We start from the raw sequence: 27,371 nt of genomic DNA on the forward strand, positions 1-27,371 counted from the left end.
TTTGTGTGAAAACAAGGTCCAATCAGGCTGAAACGTTACAGGAAGGTAGAATCTATTGAGTTGTAAGTGATCTGAACGTTTCATGATGATAGCACTTTCCTAAGGGGGTCAAACCATGTCCCAAAGGTCACCGGATCTGGTGTCAATTTAAAGAAGTAGTCCAGTTACACATTTGTGGGCTTATAACTTGGCTTCTGAATGTCCTAGAGAGATCAGAATTGTTTTAGTGTACTCCAATCAACAGCCCCTACAACCTCAAAAAGTAATGGAGTCATTAGCACTTATGGTTTTTAAATGGCACCCAGAATTATGTTGCACGAAGCACAATTTCACATCATTCTGGGTCCATTTGTGTGAAAACAAGGTCCAATCAGGCTGAAACGTTACAAGAAGGTAGAATCTATTGACTTGTAAGTGATCTGAACGTTTCATGATGATCGCACATTCCTATAGGGGGTCAAACCATGTCCCAAAGGTCACCGGGCCTGGTGTCACTTTAAAGAAGTAGTCCAGTTACACCTTTGTGGGCTTATAACTTGGCTTCTGAATATCCTAGAGAGATCAGGTTTGTTTTAGAGTACTCCAATTAACAGCCCCCATTACCACTGAAAGGAATGGAGTCATTAGCACTTATGGTTTTTAAATGGCACCCAGAATTATGTTGCACGAAGCACAATTTCACATCATTCTGGGTCCATTTGTGTGAAAACAAGGTCCAATCAGGCTGAAACGTTACAAGAAGGTAGAATCTATTGAGTTGTAAGTGATATGAACGTTTCATGATGATCGCACATTCCTATAGGGGGTCAAACCATGTCCCAAAGGTCAACGGGCCTGGTGTCAATGTAAAGAAGTAGTCCAGTTACACATTTGTGGGCTTATAACTTGGCTTCTGAATGTCCCAGAGTGATCAGGTTTGTTTCAGAGTAATACAATCAACAGCCCCTACAACCACAAAAAGGAATGGAGTCATTAGCACTTATGGTTTGTAAATGGCACCCAGAATTATGATGCACGAAGCACAATTTCACATCATTCTGGGTCCATTTGTGTGAAAACAAGGTCCATTCAGGCTGAAACGTTACAAGAAGGTAGAATCTATTGAGTTGTAAGTGATCTGAACGTTTCATGATGATCTCACATTCCTATAGGGGGTCAAACCATGTCCCAAAGGTCACCGGGCCTGGTGTCACTTTAAATGAGTAGTCCAGTTACACCTTTGTGGGCTTATAACTTGGCTTCTGAATGTCCTAGAGAGGTCAGGCTTGTTTTAGTGTACTCCAATAAACAGCCCCTACAGCCACAAAAAGGAATGGAGTCATTAGCACTTATGGTTTTTAAATGGCGCCCAGAATTATGTTGCACGAAGCACAATTTCACATCATTCTGGGTCCATTTGTGTGAAAACAAGGTCCAATCAGGCTGAAACGTTACAAGAAGGTAGAATCTATTGAGTTGTAAGTAATCTGAACGTTTCATGATGATCGCAGATTCCTAAGGGGGTCAAACCATGTCCCAAAGGTCACCGGGCCTGGTGTCACTTTAAAGAAGTAGTCCAGTTACACCTTTGTGGGCTTATAACTTGGCTTCTGAATATCCTAGAGAGGTCAGGTTTAATTTAGAGTACTCCAATTAACAGCCCCCATTACCCCAAAAAGGAATGGAGTCATTAGCACTTATGGGTTGTAAATGGCACCCAGAATTATGTGGCACGAAGCAAAATTTCACATCATTCCGGGTTCATTTGTGTGAAAACAAGGTCCAATCAGGCTGAAACGTTACAGGAAGGTAGAATCTATTGATTTGTAAGTGATCTGAACGTTTCATGATGATAGCACTTTCCTAAGGAGGAAAAACCATGACCCAAAGGTCACCGGATCGGTGTCAATTTAAAAAAGTAGTCCAGTTACACATTTGTGGGCTTATAACTTGGCTTCTGAATGTCCTAGAGAGATCAGGTTTGTTTTAGTGTACTACAATCAACAGCCCCTACAACCACAAAAAGTAATGGAGTCATTAGCACTTATGGTTTGTAAATGGCACCCATAATCATGTTGCACGAAGCACAATTTCACATCATTCTGGGTCCATTTGTGTGAAAACAAGCTCCAATCATGCTGAAACGTTACAAGAAGGTAGAATCTATTGAGTTGTAAGTGATCTGAACGTTTCATGATGATCGCACATTCCTATAGGGGGTCAAACCATGTCCCAAAGGTCACCGGGCCTGCTGTCACTTTGAAGAAGTAGTCCAGTTACATATTTGTGGGCTTATAACTTGGCTTCTGAATATCCTAGAGAGGTCAGGTTTGTTTTAGAGTACTCCAATTAACAGCCCCTATTACCACTAAAAGGAATGGAGTCATTAGCACTTATGGTTTTTAAATGGCACCCATAATTATGTTGCACGAAGCACAATTTCACATCATTCTGGGTTCATTTGTGTGAAAACAAGGTCCAATCAGGCTGAAACGTTACAAGAAGGTAGAATCTATTGAGTTGTAAGTGATCTGAACATTTCAAGATGATCACACATTCCTATAGGGGGTAAAACCATGTCCCAAAGGTCACCGGGCCTGGTGTCACTTTAAAGAAATAGTCCAATTACACCTTTGAGGGATTATAACTTGGCTTCTGAATGTCCTAGAGAGATCAGGTTTGTTTTAGTGTACTCCAATCAACAGCCCCCATTACCATTAAAAGGAATGGAGTCATTAGCACTAATGGTTTTTAAATGGCACCCAGAATTATGTTGCACGAAGCACAATTTCACAACATTCTGGGTTCATTTGTGTGAAAACAAGGTCCAATCAGGCTGAAACGTTACTGGAAGGTAGAATCTATTGAGTTGTAAGTGATCTGAACGTTTCATGATGATAGCACTTTCCTAAGGGGGTCAAACCATGTCCCAAAGGTCACCGGATCTGGTGTCAATTTAAAGAAGTAGTCCAGTTACACATTTGTGGGCTTATAACTTGGCTTCTGAATGTCCTAGAGAGATCAGGTTTGTTTTAGTATACTCCAATCAACAGCCCCTACAACCACAAAAAGGAATGGAGTCATTAGCACTTATGGTTTTTAAATGGCACCCAGAATTATGTTGCACGAAGCACAATTTCACATCATTCTGGGTTCATTTGTGTGAAACAAGGTCCAATCAGGCTGAAACGTTACAGGAAGGTAGAATCTATTGAGTTGTAAGTGATCTGAACGTTTCATGATGATAGCACTTTCCTAAGGGGGTCAAACCATGTCCCAAAGGTCACCGGATCTGGTTTCACTTTAAAGAAGTAGTCCAGGTACACCTTTGTGGGCTTATAACTTGGCTTCTGAATATCCTAGAGAGGTCAGGTTTGTTTCAGAGTACTCCAATTAACAGCCCCCATTACCTTTAAAAGGAATGGAGTCATTAGCACTTATGGTTTTTAAATGGCACCCAGAATTATGTTGCACGAAGCACAATTTCACATCATTCTGGGTTCATTTGTATGAAAACAAGGTCCAATCAGGCTGAAACGTTACAGGAAGGTAGAATCTATTGAGTTGTAAGTGATCTGAACGTTTCATGATGATAGCACTTTCCTAAGGGGGTCAAACCATGTCCCAAAGGTCACCGGAACTGGTGTCAATTTAAAGAAGTAGTCCAGTTACACATTTGTGGGCTTATAACTTGGCTTCTGAATGTCCTAGAGAGATCAGAATTGTTTTAGTGTACTCCAATCAACAGCCCCTACAACCTCAAAAAGTAATGGAGTCATTAGCACTTATGGTTTTTAAATGGCACCCAGAATTATGTTGCACGAAGCACAATTTCACATCATTCTGGGTCCATTTGTGTGAAAACAAGGTCCAATCAGGCTGAAACGTTACAAGAAGGTAGAATCTATTGAGTTGTAAGTGATCTGAACGTTTCATGATGATCGCACATTCCTATAGGGGGTCAAACCATGTCCCAAAGGTCACCGGGCCTGGTGTCACTTTAAAGAAATAGTCCAATTACACCTTTGAGGGATTATAACTTGGCTTCTGAATGTCCTAGAGAGATCAGGTTTGTTTTAGTGTACTCCAATCAACAGCCCCCATTACCATTAAAAGGAATGGAGTCATTAGCACTAATGGTTTTTAAATGGCACCCAGAATTATGTTGCACGAAGCACAATTTCACAACATTCTGGGTTCATTTGTGTGAAAACAAGGTCCAATCAGGCTGAAACGTTACTGGAAGGTAGAATCTATTGAGTTGTAAGTGATCTGAACGTTTCATGATGATAGCACTTTCCTAAGGGGGTCAAACCATGTCCCAAAGGTCACCGGATCTGGTGTCAATTTAAAGAAGTAGTCCAGTTACACATTTGTGGGCTTATAACTTGGCTTCTGAATGTCCTAGAGAGATCAGGTTTGTTTTAGTATACTCCAATCAACAGCCCCTACAACCACAAAAAGGAATGGAGTCATTAGCACTTATGGTTTTTAAATGGCACCCAGAATTATGTTGCACGAAGCACAATTTCACATCATTCTGGGTTCATTTGTGTGAAACAAGGTCCAATCAGGCTGAAACGTTACAGGAAGGTAGAATCTATTGAGTTGTAAGTGATCTGAACGTTTCATGATGATAGCACTTTCCTAAGGGGGTCAAACCATGTCCCAAAGGTCACCGGATCTGGTTTCACTTTAAAGAAGTAGTCCAGGTACACCTTTGTGGGCTTATAACTTGGCTTCTGAATATCCTAGAGAGGTCAGGTTTGTTTCAGAGTACTCCAATTAACAGCCCCCATTACCTTTAAAAGGAATGGAGTCATTAGCACTTATGGTTTTTAAATGGCACCCAGAATTATGTTGCACGAAGCACAATTTCACATCATTCTGGGTTCATTTGTGTGAAAACAAGGTCCAATCAGGCTGAAACGTTACAGGAAGGTAGAATCTATTGAGTTGTAAGTGATCTGAACGTTTCATGATGATAGCACTTTCCTAAGGGGGTCAAACCATGTCCCAAAGGTCACCGGAACTGGTGTCAATTTAAAGAAGTAGTCCAGTTACACATTTGTGGGCTTATAACTTGGCTTCTGAATGTCCTAGAGAGATCAGAATTGTTTTAGTGTACTCCATTCAACAGCCCCTACAACCTCAAAAAGTAATGGAGTCATTAGCACTTATGGTTTTTAAATGGCACCCAGAATTATGTTGCACGAAGCACAATTTCACATCATTCTGGGTCCATTTGTGTGAAAACAAGGTCCAATCAGGCTGAAACGTTACAAGAAGGTAGAATCTATTGAGTTGTAAGTGATCTGAACGTTTCATGATGATCGCACATTCCTATAGGGGGTCAAACCATGTCCCAAAGGTCACCGGGCCTGGTGTCACTTTAAAGAAGTAGTCCAGTTACACCTTTGTGGGCTTATAACTTGGCTTCTGAATATCCTAGAGAGATCAGGTTTGTTTTAGAGTACTCCAATTAACAGCCCCCATTACCACTAAAAGGAATGGAGTCATTAGCACTTATGGTTTTTAAATGGCACCCAGAATTATGTTGCACGAAGCACAATTTCACATCATTCTGGGTTCATTTGTGTGAAAACAAGGTCCAATCAGGCTGAAACGTTACAGGAAGGTAGAATCTATTGAGTTGTAAGTGATCTGAATGTTTCATGATGATAGCACTTTCCTAAGGGGTCGAACCATGTCCCAAAGGTCACCGGATCTGGTGTCAATTTAAAGAAGTAGTCCAGTTACACATTTGTGGGCTTATAACTTGGCTTCTGAATGTCCTAGAGAGATCAGGTTTGTTTTAGTATACTCCAATCAACAGCCCCTACAACCACAAAAAGGAATGGAGTCATTAGCACTTATGGTTTTTAAATGGCACCCAGAATTATGTTGCACGAAGCACAATTTCACATCATTCTGGGTTCATTTGTGTGAAAACAAGGTCCAATCAGGCTGAAACGTTACACGAAGGTAGAATCTATTGAGTTGTAAGTGATCTGAACGTTTCATGATGATAGCACTTTCCTAAGGGGGTCAAACCATGTCCCAAAGGTCACCGGATCTGGTGTTGATTTAAAGAAGTAGTCCAGTTACACATTTGTGGGCTTATAACTTGGCTTCTGAACGTCCTAGAGAGATCAGGTTTGTTTTAGTATACTCCAATCAACAGCCCCTACAACCACAAAAAGGAATGGAGTCATTAGCACTTATGGTTTGTAAATGGCACCCAGAATTATGTTGCACGAAGCACAATTTCACATCATTCTGGGTCCATTTGTGTGAAAACAAGGTCCAATCAGGCTGAAACGTTACAAGAAGGTAGAATCTATTGAGTTGTAAGTTATCTGAACATTTCAAGATGATCGCACATTCCTATAGGGGGTAAAACCATGTCCCACAGGTCACCGGGCCTGGTGTCACTTTAAAGAAGTAGTCAAGTTACACCTTTGTGGGCTTATAACTTGGCTTCTGAATATCCTAGAGAGGTCAGGTTTGTTTTAGAGTACTCCAATTAACAGCCCCTATTACAGCTAAAAGGAATGGAGTCATTAGCACTTATGGTTTTTAAATGGCACCCAGAATTATGTTGCACGAAGCACAATTTCACATCATTCTGGGTTCATTTGTGTGAAAACAAGGTCCAATCAGGCTGAAACGTTACAGGAAGGTAGAATCTATTGAGTTGTAAGTGATCTGAACGTTTCATGATGATAGCACTTTCCTAAGGGGGTCAAACCATGTCCCAAAGGTCACCGGATCTGGTGTCAATTTAAAGAAGTAGTCCAGTTACACATTTGTGGGCTTATAACTTGGCTTCTGAATGTCCTAGAGAGATCAGGTTTGTTTTATTGTACTCCAATCAACAGCCCCTACAACCTTAAAAAGGAATGGAGTCAAAAGCACTTATGGTTTTTAAATGGCACCCAGAATTATGTTGCACAAAGCACATTTTCACATAATTCTGGGTCCATTTGTGTGAAAACAAGGTCCAATCAGGCTGAAACGTTACAAGAAGGTAGAATCTATTGAGTTGTAAGTGATCTGAACGTTTCATGATGATCGCACATTCCTATAGGGGGTCAAACCATGTCCCAAAGGTCACCGGGCCTGGTGTCACTTTAAAGAAGTAGTCCAGTTACACCTTTGTGGGCTTATAACTTGGCTTCTGAACATCCTAGAGAGGTCAGGTTTGTTTTAGAGTACTCCAATTAACAGCCCCCATTACCACTAAAAGGAATGGAGTCATTAGCACTTATGGTTTTTAAATGGCACCCAGAATTATGTTGCACGAAGCACAATTTCACATCATTCTGGGTTCATTTGTGTGAAAACAAGGTCCAATCAGGCTGAAACGTTACAGGAAGGTAGAATCTATTGAGTTGTAAGTGATCTGAACGTTTCATGATGATAACACTTTCCTAAGAGGGTCAAACCATGTCCCAAAGGTCACCGGATCTGGTGTCAATTTAAAGAAGTAGTCCAGTTACACATTTGTGGGCTTATAACTTGGCTTCTGAATGTCCTAGAGAGATCATAATTGTTTTAGTGTACTCCAATCAACAGCCCCTACAACCTCAAAAAGGAATGGAGTCATTAGCACTTATGGTTTTTAAATGGCACCCAGAATTATGTTGCACGAAGCACAATTGCACATCATTCTGGGTCCATTTGTGTGAAAACAAGGTCCAATCAGGCTGAAACGTTACAAGAAGGTAGAATCTATTGAGTTGTAAGTGATCTGAACGTTTCATGATGATCGCACATTCCTATAGGGGGTCAAACCATGTCCCAAAGGTCACCGGGCCTGGTGTCACTTTAAAGAAGTAGTCCAGTTACACCTTTGTGGGCTTATAACTTGGCTTCTGAATATCCTAGAGAGATCAGGTTTGTTTTAGAGTACTCCAATTAACAGCCCCCATAACCACTAAAAGGAATAGAGTCATTAGCACTTATGGTTTTTAAATGGCACCCAGAATTATGTTGCACGAAGCACAAATTCACATCATTCTGGGTTCATTTGTGTGAAAACAAGGTCCAATCAGGCTGAAACGTTACAGGAAGGTAGAATCTATTGAGTTGTAAGTGATCTGAATATTTCATGATGATAGCACTTTCCTAAGGGGTCGCACCATGTCCCAAAGGTCACCGGATCTGGTGTCAATTTAAAGAAGTAGTCCAGTTACACATTTGTGGGCTTATAACTTGGCTTCTGAATGTCCTAGAGAGATCAGGTTTGTTTTAGTATACTCCAATCAACAGCCCCTACAACCACAAAAAGGAATGGAGTCATTAGCACTTATGGTTTTTAAATGGCACCCAGAATTATGTTGCACGAAGCACAATTTCACATCATTCTGGGTTCATTTGTGTGAAAACAAGGTCCAATCAGGCTGAAACGTTACAGGAAGGTAGAATCTATTGAGTTGTAAGTGATCTGAACGTTTCATGATGATAGCACTTTCCTAAGGGGGTCAAACCATGTCCCAAAGGTCACCGGATCTGGTGTCAATTTAAAGAAGTAGTCCAGTTACACATTTGTGAGCTTATAACGTGGCTTCTGAATGTCCTAGAGAGATCAGGTTTGTTTTAGAATACTCCAATCAACAGCCCCTACAACCACAAAAAGGAATGGACTCATTAGCACTTATGGTTTGTAAATTGCTCCCAGAATTATGTTGCACGAAGCACAATTTCACATCATTCTGGGTTCATTTGTGTGAAAACAAGGTCCAATCAGGCTGAAACGTTACAGGAAGGTAGAATCTATTGAGTTGTAAGTGATCTGAATGTTTCATGATGATAGCACTTTCCTAAGGGGACGAACCATGTCCCAAAGGTCACCGGATCTGGTGTCAATTTAAAGAAGTAGTCCAGTTACACATTTGTGGGCTTATAACTTGGCTTCTGAATGACCTAGAGAGATCAGGTTTGTTTTAGTATACTCCAATCAACAGCCCCTACAACCACAAAAAGGAATGGAGTCATTAGCACTTATGGTTTTTAAATGGCACCCAGAATTATGTTGCACGAAGAACAATTTCACATCATTCTGGGTTCATTTGTGTGAAAACAAGGTCCAATCAGATTGAAACGTTACAGGAAGGTAGAATCTATTGAGTTGTAAGTGATCTGAACGTTTCATGATGATAGCACTTTCCTAAGGGGGTCGAACCATGTCCCAAAGGTCACCGGATCTGGTGTCAATTTAAAGTAGTCCAGTTACACATTTGTGGGCTTATAATTTGGCTTCTGAATGTCCTAGAGAGGTCAGGTTTGTTTTCTTATAACTTGGCTTCTGAATGTCCTAGAGAGATCAGGTTTGTTTTAGTGTACTCCAATTAACAGCCCCTACAACCACTAAAAGGAATGGAGTCATTAACACTTATGGTTTGTAAATGGCACCCAGAATTATGTTGCACGAAGCACAATTTCACATCATTCTGGGTCCATTTGTGTGAAAACAAGGTCCATTCAGGCTGAAACGTTACAAGAAGGTAGAATCTATTGAGTTGTAAGTGATCTGAACGTTTCATGATGATCGCAGATTCCTATAGGGGGTCAAACCATGTCCCAAAGGTCACCGGGCCTGGTGTCACTTTAAAGAAGTAGTCCAGTTACACCTTTGTGGGTTTAAATTTGGCTTCTGAATATCCTAGAGAGGTCAGGTTTAATTTAGAGTACTCCAATTAACAGCCCCCATTACCCCAAAAAGGAATGGAGTCATTAGCACTTATGGTTTTTAAATGGCACCCAGAATTATGTTGCACAAAGCACAATTTCACATCATTCTGAGTTCATTTGTGTGAAAACAAGGTCCAATCAGGCTGAAACGTTACAAGAAGGTAGAATCTATTGAAATGTAAGTGATCTGAACGTTTCATGATGATAGCACTTTCCTAAGGGGGTCAAACCATGTCCCAAAGGTCACCGGATCTGGTGTCAATTTGAAGAAGTAGTCCAGTTACACATTTGTGGGCTTATAACTTGGCTTCTGAATGTCCTAGAGAGATCAGGCTTGTTTTAGTGTACTCCAATCAACAGCCCCTACAACCACAAAAAGGAATGGAGTCATTAGCACTTATGGTTTGTAAATGGCACCCAGAATTATGTTGCACAAAGCACAATTTCACATCATTCTGGGTCCATTTGTGTGAAAACAAGGTCCAATCAGGCTGAATCGTTACAAGAAGGTAGAATCAATTGAGTTGTAAGTGATCTGAACGTTTCATGATGATAGCACTTTCCTAAGGGGGTCAAACCATGTCCCAAAGGTCACCGGATCTGGTGTCAATTTATAGAAGTAGTCCAGTTACATATTTGTGGGCTTATAACTTGGCTTCTCAATGTCCTAGAGAGGTCAGGTTTGTTTTGAGAGTACTCCCATTAACAGCCCCTATTACCTCAAAAAGGAATGGAGTCATTAGCACTTATGGTTTTTAAATGGCACCCAGATTTATGTTGCACGAAGCACAATTTCACATCATTCTGGGTCCATTTGTGTGAAAACAAGGCCCAATCAGGCTGAAACGTTACAGGAAGGTAGAATCTATTGAGTTGTAAGTGATCTGAACGTTTTATGATGATAGCACTTTCCTAAGGGGGTCAAACCATGTCCTAAAGGTCACCGGATCTGGTGTCACTTTAAAGAAGTAGTCCAGTTACACATTTGTGGGCTTATAACTTGGCTTCTGAATATCCTAGAGAGGTCAGGTTTGTTTTAGAGTACTCCAATTAACAGCCCCTATTACCTCAAAAAGGCATGGAGTCATTAGCACTTATGGTTTTTAAATGGCACCCAGAATTATGTTGCACAAAGCACAATTTCACATCATTCTGGGTCCATTTGTGTGAAAACAAGGTCCAATTAGGCTGTAACGTTACAAGAAGGTAGAATCTATTGAGTTGTAAGTGATCTGAACGTTTCATGATGATTGCACATTCCTAAGTGAGTCAAACCATGTCCCAAAGGTCACCGGATCTGGTGTCACTTTAAAGAAGTAGTCCAGTTACACATTTGTGGGCTTATAACTTGGCTTCTGAATGTCCTAGAGAGATCAGGTTTGTTTTAGTGTACTCCAATCAACAGCCCCTACAACCACAAAAAGGAATGGAGTCATTAGCACTTATGGTTTGTAAATGGCACCCAGAATTATGTTGCACGAAGCACAATTTCACATCATTCTGGGTCCATTTGTGTGAAAACAAGGTCCAATCAGGCTGAAACGTTATAAGAAGGTAGAATCTATTGAGTTGTAAGTGATATGAATGTTTCATGATGATCGCACATTCCTATAGGGGGTCAAACCATGTCCCAAAGGTCACCGGGCCTGGTGTCACTTTAAAGAAATAGTCCAGTTACACCTTTGTGGGCTTATAACTTGGCTTCTGAATGTCCTAGAGAGATCAGGTTTGTTTTAGTGTACTCCAATCAACAGCCCCTACAACCACAAAAAGGAATGGAGTCATTAACACTTATGGTTTGTAAATGGCACCCAGAATTATGTTGCACGAAGCACAATTTCACATCATTCTGGGTCCATTTGTGTGAAAACAAGGTCCATTCAGGCTGAAACGTTACAAGAAGGTAGAATCTATTGAGTTGTAAGTGATCTGAACGTTTCATGATGATCGCACATTCCTATAGGGGGTCAAACCATGTCCCAAAGGTCACCGGGCCTGGTGCCACTTTAAAGAAGTAGTCCAGTTACACCTTTTTGGGCTTATAACTTGGCTTCTGAATGTCCTAGAGAGGTCAGGCTTGTTTTAGTGTACTCCAATCAACAGCCCCTACAGCCACAAAAAGGAATGGAGTCATTAGCACTTATGGTTTGTAAATGGCACCCAGAATTATGTTGCACAAAGCACAATTTCACATCATACTGGGTTCATTTGTGTGAAAACAAGGTCCAATATGGCTGAAATGTTACAGGAAGGTAGAATCTATTGAGTTGTAAGTGATCTGAACATTTCATGATGATAGCACTTTCCTAAGGGGGTCAAACCATGTCCCAAAGGTCACCGGATCTGGTGTCAATTTAAAGAAGTAGTCCAGTTACACATTTGTGGGCTTATAACTTGGCTTCTGAATGTCCTAGAGTGATCAGGTTTGTTTCAGAGTACTCCAATCAAGAGCCCCTACAACCACAAAAAGGAATGGAGTCATTAGCACTTATGGTTTGTAAATGGCACCCAGATTTATGTTGCACGAAGCACAATTTCACATCATTCTGGGTCCATTTGTGTGAAAACAAGGTCCATTCAGGCTGAAACGTTACAAGAAGGTAGAATCTATTGAGTTGTAAGTGATCTGAACGTTTCATGATGATCGCACATTCCTATAGGGGGTCAAACCATGTCCCAAAGGTCACCGGGCCTGGTGCCACTTTAAAGAAGTAGTCCAGTTACACCTTTGTGGGCTTATAACTTGGCTTCTGAATGTCCTAGAGAGGTCAGGTTGTTTTAGTGTACTCCAATCAACAGCCGCTACAGCCACAAAAAGGAATGGAGTCATTAGCACTTATGGTTTGTAAATGGCACCCAGAATTATGTTGCACGAAGCACAATTTCACATCATTCTGGGTTCATTTGTGTGAAAACAAGGTCCAATAAGGCTGAAACGTTACAAGAAGGTAGAATCTATTGAGCTGTAAGTGATCTGAACATTTCATGATGATCGCACATTCCTAAGGGGGTCAAACCATGTCCCAAAGGTCACCGGGCCTGGTGTCACTTTAAAGAAGTAGTCCAGTTACACCTTTGTGGGCTTATAACTTGGTTTCTGAATATCCTAGAGAGGTCAGGTTTAATTTAGAGTACTCCAATTAACAGCCCCCATTACCCCAAAAAGGAATGGAGTCATTAGCACTTATGGTTTTTAAATGGCACCCAGAATTATGTTGCACGAAGCACAATTTCACATCATTCTGGGTTCATTTGTGTGAAAACAAGGTCCAATCAGGCTGAAACGTTACAGGAAGGTAGAATCTATTTAGTTGTAAGTGATCTGAACGTTTCATGATGATAGCACTTTCCTAAGGGGGTAAAACCATGTTCCAAAGGTCACCGGATCGGTGTCAATTTAAAGAAGTAGTCCAGTTACACATTTGTGGGCTTTTCACTTGGCTTCTGAATGTCCTAGAGAGATCAGGTTTGTTTTAGTGTACTCCAATCAACAGCCCCTACAACCACAAAAAGGAATGGAGTCATTAGCACTTATGGTTTGTAAATGGCACCCAGAATTATGTTGCACGAAGCACAATTTCACATCATTCTTGGTTCATTTGTGTGAAAACAAGGTCCAATCAGGCTGAAACGTTACAGGAAGGTAGAATCTATTGAATTGTAAGTGATCTGAATGTTTCATGATGATTGCACATTCCTAAGTGGGTCAAACCATGTCCCAAAGGTCACCGGGCCTGGTGTCACTTTAAAGAAGTAGTCCAGTTACACCTTTGTGGGCTTATAACTTGGCTTCTGAATGTCCTAGAGAGATCAGGTTTGTTTTAGTGTACTCCAATCAACAGCCCCTACAACCACAAAAAGGAATGGAGTCATTAGCACTTATGGTTTGTAAATGGCACCCAGAATTATATTGCACGAAGCACAATTTCACATCATTCTGGGTCCATTTGTGTGAAAAGAATGTCCATTCAGGCTGAAACGTTTCTAAGAAGGTAGAATCTATTGAGTTGTAAGTGATCTGAACGTTTCATGATGATCGCACATTCCTATAGGGGGTCAAACTATGTCCCAAAGGTCACCGGGCCTGGTGTCACTTTAAAGAAGTAGTGCAGTTACACCTTTGTGGGCTTATAACTTGGCTTCTGAATGTCCTAGAGAGGTCAGGCTTGTTTTAGTGTACTCCAATCAACAGCCCCTACAGCCACAAAAAGGAATGGAGTCATTAGCACTTATGGTTTGTAAATGGCACCCAGAATTATGTTGCATGAAGCACAATTTCACATCATTCTGGGTCCATTTGTGTGAAAACAAGGTCCAATCAGTCTGAAACGTTACAAGAAGGTAGAATCTATTGAGTTGTAAGTGATCTGAACGTTTCATGATGTTCGCACATTCCTAAGGGGGTCAAACCATGTCCCAAAGGTCACCGGGCCTGGTGTCACTTTAAAGAAGTAGTCCAGTTACACCTTTGTGGGCTTATAACTTGGCTTCTGAATATCCTAGAGAGGTCAGGTTTAATTTAGAGTACTCCAGTTAACAGCCCCCATTACCCCAAAAAGGAATGGAGTCATTAGAACTTATGGTTTTTAAATGTTACCCAGAATTATGTTGCACGAAGCACAATTTCACATCATTCTGGGTTCATTTGTGTGAAAACAAGGTCCAATCAGGCTGAAACGTTACAGGAAGGTAGAATCTATTGAGTTTTAAGTGATCTGAACGTTTCATGATGATAGCACTTTCTTATAGGGGGTCAAACCATGTCCCAAAGCTCACTGGATTGGTGTCAATTTAAAGAAGTAGTCCAGTTACACATTTGTTGGCTTATAACTTGGCTTCTGAATGTCCTAGAGAGATCAGGTTTGTTTTAGTGTACTCCAATCAACAGCCCCTACAACCACAAAAAGGAATGGAGTCATTAGCACTTATGGTTTGTAAATGGCACCCAGAATTATGTGGCACGAAGCACAATTTCACATCATTCTGGGTCCATTTGTGTGAAAACAAGGTCCAATCAGGCTGAAACGTTACAAGAAGGTAGAATCTATTGAGTTGTAAGTGATCTGAACGTTTCATGATGATCGCACATTCCTACAGGGGGTCAAACCATGTCCCAAAGGTCACCGGGCCTGGTGCCACTTTAAAGAAGTAGTCCAGTTACACCTTTGTGGGCTTATAACTTGGCTTCTGAATATCCTAAAGAGGTCAGGTTTGTTTTAGAGTACTCCAATTAACAGTCCCCATTACCCCAAAAAGGAATGGAGTCATTAGCACTTATGGTTTTTAAATGGCACCCAGAATTATGTTGCACAAAGCACAATTTCACATCATTCTGGGTTCATTTGTGTGAAAACAAGGTCCAATCAGGCTGAAACGTTACACGAAGGTAGAATCTATTGAGTTGTAAGTGATCTGAACGTTTCATGATGATAGCACTTTCCTAAGGGTGTCAATCCATGTCCTAAAGGTCACCGGATCTGGTGTCACTTTAAAGAAGTAGTCCAGTTACACATTTGTGGGCTTATAACTTGGCTTCTGAATATCCTAGAGAGGTCAGGTTTGTTTTAGAGTACTCAAATTAACAGCCCCTATTACCTCAAAAAGGAATGGAGTCATTAGCACTTATGGTTTTTAAATGGCACCCAGAATTATGTTGCACGAAGCACAATTTCACATCATTCTGGGTCCATTTGGGTGAAAACAAGGTCCAATCAGGCTGAAACGTTACAAGAAGGTAGAATCTATTGAGTTGTAAGTGATCTGAACGTTTCATGATGATCGCACATTCCTAAGTGGGTCAAACCATGTCCCAAAAGTCACCGGATCTGGTGTCACTTTAAAGAAGTAGTCCAGTTACACATTTGTGGGCTTATAACTTGGCTTCTGAATGTCCTAGAGAGATCAGGTTTGTTTTAGTGTACTCCAATCAACAGCCCCTACAACCACAAAAAAGAATGGAGTCATTAGAATTTATGGTTTGTAAATGGCACCCAGAATTATGTTGCACGAAGCACAATTTCACATCATTCTGGGTCCATTTGTGTGAAAACAAGGTCCAATCAGGCTGAAACGTTACAAGAAGGTAGAATCTATTGAGTTGTAAGTGATATGAACATTTCATGATGATCGCACATTCCTATAGGGGGTCATATCATGTCCCAAAGGTCAACGGGCCTGGTGTCAATGTAAAGAAGTAGTCCAGTTACACATTTGTGGGCTTATAACTTGGCTTCTGAATGTCCTAGAGTGATCAGGTTTGTTTCAGAGTACTACAATCAACAGCCCATACAACCACAAAAAGGAATGGAGTCATTAGCACTTATGGTTTTTAAATGGCACCCAGAATTATGTTGCACGAAGCACAATTTCACATCATTCTGGGTTCATTTGTGTGAAAACAAGGTCCAGTCAGGCTGAAACGTTACAAGAAGGTAGAATCTGTTGAGTTGTAAATGATCTGAACGTTTCATGATGATCGCACATTCCTATAGGGGGTCAAACCATGTCCCAAAGGTCACCGGGCCTGGTGTCACTTTAAATAAGTAGTCCAGTTACACGTTTGTGGGCTTATAACTTGGCTTCTGAATGTCCTATAGAGGTCAGGCTTGTTTTAGTGTACTCCAATAAACAGCCCCTACAGCCACAAAAAGGAATGGAGTCATTAGCACTTATGGTTTGTAAATGGCGCCCAGAATTATGTTGCACGAAGCACAATTTCACATCATTCTGGGTCCATTTGTGTGAAAACAAGGTCCAATCAGGCTGAAACATTACAAGAAGGTAGAATCTATTGAGTTTTAAGTGATCTGAACGTTTCATGATGATCGCACATTCCTAAGGGGGTCAAACCATGTCCCAAAGGTCACTGGGCCTGGTGTCACTTTAAAGAAGTAGTCCAGTTACACCTTTGTGGGCTTATAACTTGGCTTCTGAATATCCTAGAGAGGTCAGGTTTAATTTAGAGTACTCCAATTAACAGCCCCCATTACCCCAAAAAGGAATGGAGTCATTAGCACTAATGGGTTGTAAATGGCACCCAGAATTATGTGGCACGAAGCACAAGTTCACATCATTCTGGGTCCATTTGTGTGAAAACAAGGTCCAATCAGGCTGAAACGTTACAGGAAGGTGGAATCTATTGAGTTGTAAGTGATCTGAACGTTTCATGATGATAGCACTTTCCTAAGGGGGTCAAACCATGTCCCAAAGGTCACCGGATCTGGTGTCAATTTAAAGAAGTAGTCCAGTTACACATTTGTGGGCGTATAACTTGGCTTCTGATTGTCCTAGAGAGATCATGTAGATAGATCATAAGTGCTAATGACTCCATTCCTTTTTGTAGTTGTAGGGGCTGTTGATTGGAGTACACTAAAAAAAACTGATCTCTCTAGGACATTCAGAAGCCAAGTTATATGTCCACAAATGTGTAACTGGACTACTTCTTTAAATTGACACCAGATCCGGTGACCTCTGGGACATGGTTTGACCCCCTTAGGAAAGTGCTATCATCATGAAACGTTCAGATCACTTACAACTCAATAGTTTCTACCTTCCTGTAACGTTTCAGCCTGATTGGACCTTGTTTTCACACAAATGAACCCAGAATGATGTGAAATTGTGCTTTGTGCAACATAATTCTGGGTGCCATTTAAAAACCATAAGTGCTAATGACTCCATTTCTTTTTGTGGTTGTAGGGGCTGTTTATTGAAGTACACTAAAACAAGCCTGACCTCTCTAGGACATTCAGAAGCCAAGTTATAAGCCCACAAATGTGTAACTGGACTACTTTAAAGTGGCACCAGGCCCGGTGACCTTTGGGACATGGTTTGACCCCCTTAGGAATGTGCTATCATCATGAAACGTTCAGATCACTTACAACTCAATAGATTCTACCTTCCTGTAACGTTTCAGCCTGATTGGACCTTGTTTTCACACAAATGAACCCAGAATGATGTGAAATTGTGCTTCGTGCAACATAATTCTGGGTGCCATTTAAAAACCATAAGTGCTAATGACTCCATTCCTTTTTGTGGTTTTAGGGGCTGTTGATTGGAGTACACTAAAACAAACCTGATCTCTCTAGGACATTCAGAAGCCAAGTTATAAGCCCACAAATGTGTAACTGGACTACTTTTTTAAATTGACACCGATCCGGTGACCTTTGGGACATGGTTTTACCTCCTTTGGAAAGTGCTATCATCATTAAACGTTCAGATCACTTACAACTCAATAGATTCTACCTTCCTGTAACGTTTCAGTCTGATTGGACCTTGTTTTCACACAAATGAACCCAGAATGATGTGAAATTGTGCTTCGTGCAACATAATTCTGGGTGCCATTTAAAAACCATAAGTGCTAATGACTCCATTCCTTTTTGTGGTTTTAGGGGCTGTTGATTGGAGTACACTAAAACAAACCTGATCTCTCTAGGACATTCAGAAGCCAAGTTATGAGCCCACAAATGTGTAACTGGACTACTTTTTTAAATTGACACCGATCCGGTGACCTTTGGGACATGGTTTTACCTCCTTAGGAAAGTGCTATCATCATGAAACGTTCAGATCAATTACAACTCAATAGATTCTACCTTCCTGTAACGTTTCAGTCTGATTGGACCTTGTTTTCACACAAATGAACCCAGAATGATGTGAAATTTTGCTTCGTGCAACATAATTCTGGGTGCCATTTAAAAACCATAAGTGCTAATGACTCCATTCCTTTTTAGGGTAATGGGGGCTGTTAATTGGAGTACTCTAAATTAAACCTGACCTCTCTAGGATATTCAGAAGCCAAGTTATAAGCCCACAAAGGTGTAACTGGACTACTTCTTTAAAGTGACACCAGGCCCGGTGACCTTTGGGACATGGTTTGACCACCTTAGGAATGTGCGATCATCATGAAACGTTCAGATCACTTACAACTCAATAGATTCTACCTTCTTGTAACGTTTCAGCCTGATTGGACCTTGTTTTCACACAAATGGACCCAGAATGATGTGAAATTGTGCTTCGTGCAACATAATTCTGGGCGCCATTTACAAACCATAAGTGCTAATGACTCCATTCCTTTTTGTGGCTGTAGGGGCTGTTTATTGGAGTACATTAAAACAAGCCTGACCTCTATAGGACATTCAGAAGCCAAGTTATAAGCCCACAAAGGTGTAACTGGACTACTTATTTAAAGTGACACCAGGCCCGGTGACCTTTGGGACATGGTTTGACCCCCTATAGGAATGTGCGATCATCATGAAACGTTTAGATCACTTACAACTCAATAGATTCTACCTTCTTGTAATGTTTCAGCCTGATTAGACCTTGTTTTCACACAAATGAACCCAGAATGATGTGAAATTGTGCTTCGTGCAACATAATTCTGGGTGCCATTTAAAAACCATAAGTGCTAATGACTCCATTCCTTTTTGTGGTTGTAGGGGCTGTTGATTGTAGTCCTCTGAAACAAACCTGATCACTCTAGGACATTCAGAAGCCAAGTTATAAGCCCACAAATGTGTAACTGGACTACTTCTTTACATTGACACCAGGCCCGTTCACCTTTGGGACATGATTTGACCCCCTATAGGAATGTGCGATCATCATGAAACGTTCATATCACTTACAACTCAATAGATTCTACCTTCTTGTAACGTTTCAGCCTGATTGGACCTTGTTTTCACACTAATGGACCCAGAATGATGTGAAATTGTGCTTCGTGCAACATAATTCTGGGTGCCATTTAAAAACCATAAGTTCTAATGACTCCATTCTTTTTTGTGGTTGTAGGGGCTGTTGATTGGAGTACACTAAAACAAACCTGATCTCTCTAGGACATTCAGAAGCCAAGTTATAAGCCCACAAATGTGTAACTGGACTACTTCTTTAAAGTGACACCAGATCCGGTGACTTTTGGGACATGGTTTGACCCACTTAGGAATGTGCGATCATCATGAAACGTTCAGATCACTTACAACTCAATAGATTCTACCTTCTTGTAACGTTTCAGCCTGATTGGACCTTGTTTTCACCCAAATGGACCCAGAATGATGTGAAATTGTGCTTCGTGCAACATAATTCTGGATGCCATTTAAAAACCATAAGTGCTAATGACTCCATTCCTTTTTGAGGTAATAGGGGCTGTTAATTTGAGGACTCTAAAACAAACCTGACCTCTCTAGGATATTCAGAAGCCAAGTTATAAGCCCACAAATGTGTAACTGGACTACTTCTTTAAAGTGACACCAGATCCGGTGACCTTTAGGACATGGATTGACACCCTTAGGAAAGTGCTATCATCATGAAATGTTCAGATCACTTACAACTCAATAGATTCTACCTTCCTGTAACGTTTCAGCCTGATTGGACCTTGTTTTCACACAAATGAACCCAGAATGATGTGAAATTGTGCTTTGTGCAACATAATTCTGGGTGCCATTTAAAAACCATAAGTGCTAATGACTCCATTCCTTTTTGGGGTAATGGGGGCTGTTAATTGGAGTACTCTAAAACAAACCTGACCTCTTTAGGATATTCAGAAGCCAAGTTATAAGCCCACAAAGGTGTAACTGGACTACTTCTTTAAAGTGACACCAGGCCCGGTGACCTTTGGGACATGGTTTGACCCCCTGTAGGAATGTGCGATCATCATGAAACGTTCAGATCACTTACAACTCAATAGATTCTACCTTCTTGTAACGTTTCAGCCTGATTGGACCTTGTTTTCACACAAATGGACCCAGAATGATGTGAAATTGTGCTTCGTGCCACATAATTCTGGGTGCCATTTACAAACCATAAGTGCTAATGACTCCATTCCTTTTTGTGGTTGTAGGGGCTGTTGATTGGAGTACACTAAAACAAACCTGTTTTCTCTAGGACATTCAGAAGCCAAGTTATAAGCCAACAAATGTGTAACTGGACTACTTCTTTAAATTGACACCGATCCAGTGACCTTTGGGACATGGTTTGACCCCCTATAGGAATGTGCGATCATCATGAAACGTTCAGATCACTTAAAACTCAATAGATTCTACCTTCCTGAAACGTTTCAGCCTGATTGGACCTTGTTTTCACACAAATGAACCCAGAATGATGTGAAATTGTGCTTCGTGCAACATAATTCTGGGTGCCATTTAAAAACCATAAGTTCTAATGACTCCATTCCTTTTTGGGGTAATGGGGGCTGTTAATTGGAGTACTCTAAATTAAACCTGACCTCTCTAGGATATTCAGAAGCCAAGTTATAAGCCCACAAAGGTGTAACTGGACTACTTCTTTAAAGTGACACCAGGCCCGGTGACCTTTGGGACATGGTTTGACCCCCTTAGGAATGTGCGATCATCATGAAACGTTCAGATCACTTACAACTCAATAGATTCTACCTTCTTGTAACGTTTCAGCCTGATTGGACCTTGTTTTCACACAAATGGACCCAGAATGATGTGAAATTGTGCTTCATGCAACATAATTCTGGGTGCCATTTACAAACCATAAGTGCTAATGACTCCATTCCTTTTTGTGGCTGTAGGGGCTGTTGATTGGAGTACAATAAAACAAGCCTGACCTCTCTAGGACATTCAGAAGCCAAGTTATAAGCCCACAAAGGTGTAACTGGACTACTTCTTTAAAGTGACACCAGGCCCGGTGACCTTTGGGACATGGTTTGACCCCCTATAGGAATGTGCGATCATCATGAAACGTTCAGATCACTTACAACTCAATAGATTCTACCTTCTTAGAAACGTTTCAGCCTGAATGGACATTCTTTTCACACAAATGGACCCAGAATGATGTGAAATTCTGCTTCGTGCAACATAATTCTGGGTGCCATTTACACACCATAAGTGCTAATGACTCTATTCCTTTTTGTGGTTGTAGGGGCTGTTGATTGGAGTACACTAAAACAAACCTGATCTCTCTAGGATATTCAGAAGCCAAGTTATAAGCCCACAAATGTGTAACTGGACTTCTTCATTAAAGTGACACCAGGCCCGGTGACCTTTGGGACATAGTTTGACCCCCTATAGGAATGTGCGATCATCATGAAACGTTCAGATCACTTACAACTCAATAGATTCTACCTTCCTGTAACGTTTCATCCTGATTGGACCTTGTTTTCACACAAATGAACCCAGAATGATGTGAAATTGTGCTTCGTGCAACATAATTCTGGGTGCCATTTACAAACCATAAGTGCTAATGACTCCATTCCTTTTTGTGGTTGTAGGGGCTGTTGATTGGAGTACACTAAAACAAACCTGATCTCTCTAGGACATTCAGAAGCCAAGTTATAAGCCCACAAATGTGTAACTGGACTACTTCTTTAAATTGACACCAGATCCGGTTACCTTTGGGACATGGTTTGACCCCCTATAGGAATGTGCGATCCTCATGAAACGTTCAGATCACTTACAACTCAATAGATTCTACCTTCCTGTAACGTTTCAGCCTGATTGGACCTTGTTTTCACACAAATGGACCCAGAATGATGTGAAATTGTGCTTCGTGCAACATAATTCTGGGTGCCATTTAAAAACCATAAGTGCTAATGACTCTATTCCTTTTTGTGGTTGTAGGGGCTGTTGATTGGAGTACTCTGAAACAAACCTGACCTCTCTAGGACATTCAGAAGCCAAGTTATAAGCCCACAAATATGTAACTGGACTACTTCTTTAAAGTGACACCAGGCCCGGTGACCTTTGGGACATGGTTTGACCCCCTATAGGAATATGCGATCATCATGAAACGTTCAGATCACTTACAACTCAATAGATTCTACCTTCTTGTAACGTTTCAGCCTGATTGGAGCTTGTTTTCACACAAATGGACCCAGAATGATGTGAAATTGTGCTTCGTGCAATATGATTCTGGGCGCCATTTACAAACCATAAGTGCTAATGACTCCATTCCTTTTTGTGGTTGTAGGGGCTGTTGATTGGAGTACACTAAAACAAACCTGATCTCTCTAGGACATTCAGAAGCCAAGTTATAAGCCCACAAATGTGTAACTGGACTACTTCTTTAAAGTGACACCAGGCCCGGTGACCTTTGGGACATGGTTTGACCCCCTATAGGAATGTGCGATCATCATGAAACGTTCAGATCACTTACAACTCAATAGATTCTACCTTCCTGTAACGTTTCAGCCTGATTGGACCTTGTTTTCACACAAATGAACCCAGAATGATGTGAAATTGTGCTTCGTGCAACATAATTCTGGGTGCCATTTACAAACCATAAGTGCTAATGACTCTATTCCTTTTTGTGGTTGTAGGGGCTGTTGATTGGAGTACACTAAAACAAACCTGATCTCTCTAGGATATTCAGAAGCCAAGTTTTAAGCCCACAAATATGTAACTGAACTACTTCTTGAAAGTGACACCAGGCCCGGTGACCTTTGGGACATGGTTTGACCCCCTATAGGAATGTGCGATCATCATGAAACGTTCAGATCACTTACAACTCAATAGATTCTACCTTCTTGTAACGTTTCAGCCTGATTGGACCTTGTTTTCACACAAATGGACCCAGAATGATGTGAAATTGTGCTTCGTGCAACATAATTCTGGGTGCCATTTCAAAAACCATAAGTGCTAATGACTCTATTCCTTTTTTTGGTTGTAGGGGCTGTTGATTGGAGTACACTAAAACAAACCTGACCTCTCTAGGACATTCAGAAGCCAAGTTATAAGCCCACAAATGTGTAACTGGACTACTTCTTTAAAGTGACACCAGGCCCGGTGACCTTTGGGACATGGTTTGACCCCCTATAGGAATGTGCGATCATCATGAAATGTTCAGATCAATTACAACTCAATAGATTCTACCTTCCTGTAACGTTTCAGCCTGATTGGACCTTGTTTTCACACAAATGGACCCAGAATGATGTGAAATTGTGCTTTGTGCCACATAATTCTGGGTGCCATTTACAAACCATAAGTGCTAATGACTCCATTCCTTTTTGTGGTTGTAGGGGCTGTTGATTGGAGTACACTAAAACAAACCTGATCTCTCTAGGACATTCAGAAGCCAAGTTATAAGCCCACAAATGTGTAACTGGACTACTTCTTTAAATTGACACCGATCCGGTGACCTTTGGGACATGGTTTGACCCCCTTAGGAAAGTGCTATCATCATGAAACGTTCAGATCACTTACAACTCAATAGATTCTACCTTCCTGTAACGTTTCAGCCTGATTGGACCTTGATTTCACACAAATGAACCCAGAATGATGTGAAATTGTGCTTCGTGCAACATAATTCTGGGTGCCATTTACAAACCATAAGTGCTAATGACTCCATTCCTTTTTGTGGTTGTAGGGGCTGTTGATTGGAGTACTCTGAAACAAACCTGATCTCTCTAGGACATTCAGAAGCCGAGTTATAAGCCCACAAATGTGTAACTGGACTACTTCTTTAAATTGACACCAGATCCGGTGACCTTTGGGACATGGTTTGACCCCCTTAGGAAAGTGCTATCATAATGAAACGTTCAGATCACTTACAACTCAATAGATTCTACGTTCCTGTAATGTTTCAGCCTGATTGGACCTTGTTTTCACACAAATGAACCCAGAATGATGTGAAATTGTGCTTCGTGCAACATAATTCTGGGTGCCATTTAAAAACCATAAGTGCTAATGACTCCATTCCTTTTTGTGGTTGTAGGGGCTGTTGATTGGAGTACACTAAAACAAACCTGATCTCTCTAGGACATTCAGAAGCCAAGTTATAAGCCCACAAATGTGTAACTGTTCTACTTCTTTAAATTGACACCAGATCCGGTGACCTTTGGGACATGGTTTGACCCCCTTAGGAAAGTACTATCATCATGAAACGTTCAGATCACTTACAACTCAATAGATTCTACCTTCCTGTAACGTTTCAGCCTGATTGGACCTTGTTTTCACACAAATGAACCCAGAATGATGTGAAATTGTGCTTCGTGCAAAATAATTCTGGGTGCCATTTACAAACCATAAGTGCTAATGACTCCATTCCCTTTTGTGGTTGTAGGGGCTGTTGATTGGAGTATACTAAAACAAACCTGATCTCTCTAGGACATTTAGAAGCCAAGTTATAAGCCCACAAATGTGTAACTGGACTACTTCTTTAAATTGACACCAGATCCGGTGACCTTTGGGACATGGTTTGACCCCCTATAGGAATGTGCGATCATCATGAAACGTTCAGATAACCTACAACTCAATAGATTCTACCTTCTTGTAACGTTTCAGCCTGATTGGACCTTGTTTACACACAAATGGACCCAGAATGATGTGAAATTGTGCTTCGTGCAACATAATTCTGGGTGCCATTTAAAAACCATAAGTGCTAATGACTCTATTCCTTTTTGTGGTTGTAGGGGCTGTTGATTGGAGTACACTAAAACAAACCTGATCTCTTTAGGATATTCTGAAGCCAAGTTATATGCCCACAAATGTGTAACTGGACTACTTCTTTAAAGTGACACCAGGCCCGGTGACCTTTGGGACATGGTTTGACCCCTTATAGGAATGTGCGATCATCATGAAACGTTCAGATCACTTACAACTCAATAGATTCTACCTTCCTGTAACGTTTTAGCCTGATTGGACCTTGTTTTCACACAAATGAACCCAGAATGATGTGAAATTGTGCTTCATGCAACATAATTCTGCGTGCGATTTACAAACCATAAGTGCTAATGACTCCATTCCTTTTTGGGGTAATGGGGGCTGTTAATTGGAGTACTCTGAAACAAACCTGACCTCTCTAGGACATTCAGAAGCCAAGTTATAAGCCCACAAATGTGTAACTGGACTACTTCTTTAAATTGACACCAGATCCGGTGACCTTTGGGACATGGTTTGACCCCCAATAGGAATGTGCGATCATCATGAAACGTTCAGATACCTTACAACTCAATAGATTCTACCTTCTTGTAACGTTTCAGCCTGATTGGACCTTGTTTTCACACAAATGGACACAGAATGATGTGAAATTGTGCTTCGTGCAACATAATTCTGGGTGCCATTTAAAAACCATAAGTGCTAATGACTCTATTCCTTTTTTGTGGTTGTAGGGGCTGTTGATTGGAGTACACTAAAACAAACCTGATCTCTCTAGGATATTCAGAAGCCAAGTTATAAGCCCACAAATGTGTAACTGGACTACTTCTTTAAAGTGACACCAGGCCCGGTGACCTTTGGGACATGGTTTGACCCCCTATAGGAATGTGCGATCATCATGAAACGTTCAGATCACTTACAACTCAATAGATTCTACCTTCCTGTAACGTTTCAGCCTGATTGGACCTTGTTTTCACACAAATGAACCCAGAATGATGTGAAATTGTGCTTCATGCAACATAATTCTGGGTGCCATTTACAAACCATAAGTGCTAATGACTCAATTCCTTTTTGGGGTAATGGGGGCTGTTAATTGGAGTACTCTGAAACAAACCTGACCTCTCTAGGACATTCAGAAGCCAAGTTATAAGCCCACAAATGTGTAACTGGACTACTTCTTTATATTGACACCAGATCCGGGTACCTTTGGGACATGGTTCGACCCCCTATAGGAATGTGCGATCATCATGAAACGTTCAGGTCACTTACAACTCAATAGATTCTACCTTCCTGTAACGTTTCAGCCTGATTGGACCTTGTTTTCACACAAATGAACCCAGAATGATGTGAAATTGTGCTTCATGCAACATAATTCTGGGTGCCATTTACAAACCATAAGTGCTAATGACTCCATTCCTTTTTAAGGGAATGGGGGCTGTTAATTGGAGTACTCTGAAACAAACCTGACCTCTCTAGGACATTCAGAAGCCAAGTTATAAGCCCACAAATATGTAACTGGACTACTTCTTGAAAGTGACACCAGGCCCGCTGACCTTTGGGACATGGTTTGACCCCCTATAGGAATGTGTGATCATCATGAAACGTTCAGATCACTTACAACTCAATAGATTCTACCTTCCTGTAATGTTTCAGCCTGATTGGACCTTGTTTTCACACAAATGAACCCAGAATGATGTGAAATTGTGCTTCGTGCAACATAATTCTGGGTGCCATTTACAAACCATGAGTGCTAATGACTCCATTCCATTTTGTGGTTGTAGGGGCTGTTGATTGGAGTACACTAAAACAAACCTGACCTCTCTAGGACATTCAGAAGCCAAGTTATAAGCCCACAAATGTGTAACTGGACTACTTCTTTAAATTGACACCAGATCCGGTGACCTTTGGGACATGGTTTGACCCCCTATAGGAATGTGCGATCATCATGAAACGTTCAGATCACTTACAACTCAATAGATTCTACCTTCCTGTAATGTTTCAGCCTGATTGGACCTTGTTTTCACACAAATGGACCCAGAATGATGTGAAATTGTGCTTTGTGCCACATAATTCTGGGTGCCATTTACAAACCATAAGTGCTAATGACTCCATTCCTTTTTGTGGTTGTAGGGGCTGTTGATTGGAGTACACTAAAACAAACCTGATCTCTCTAGGACATTCAGAAGCCAAGTTATAAGCCCACAAATGTGTAACTGGACTACTTCTTTAAATTGACACCGACCCTGCGACCTTTGGGACATGGTTTGACCCCCTTAGGAAAGTGCTATCATCATGAAACGTTCAGATCACTTACAACTCAATAGATTCTACCTTCCTGTAACGTTTCAGCCTGATTGGACCTTGATTTCACAC

The sequence above is a fragment of the Nothobranchius furzeri genome, chromosome 7, assembly GCF_043380555.1.
Source record: "Nothobranchius furzeri strain GRZ-AD chromosome 7, NfurGRZ-RIMD1, whole genome shotgun sequence".
Classification (NCBI taxonomy): Eukaryota; Metazoa; Chordata; class Actinopteri; order Cyprinodontiformes; family Nothobranchiidae; genus Nothobranchius; species Nothobranchius furzeri.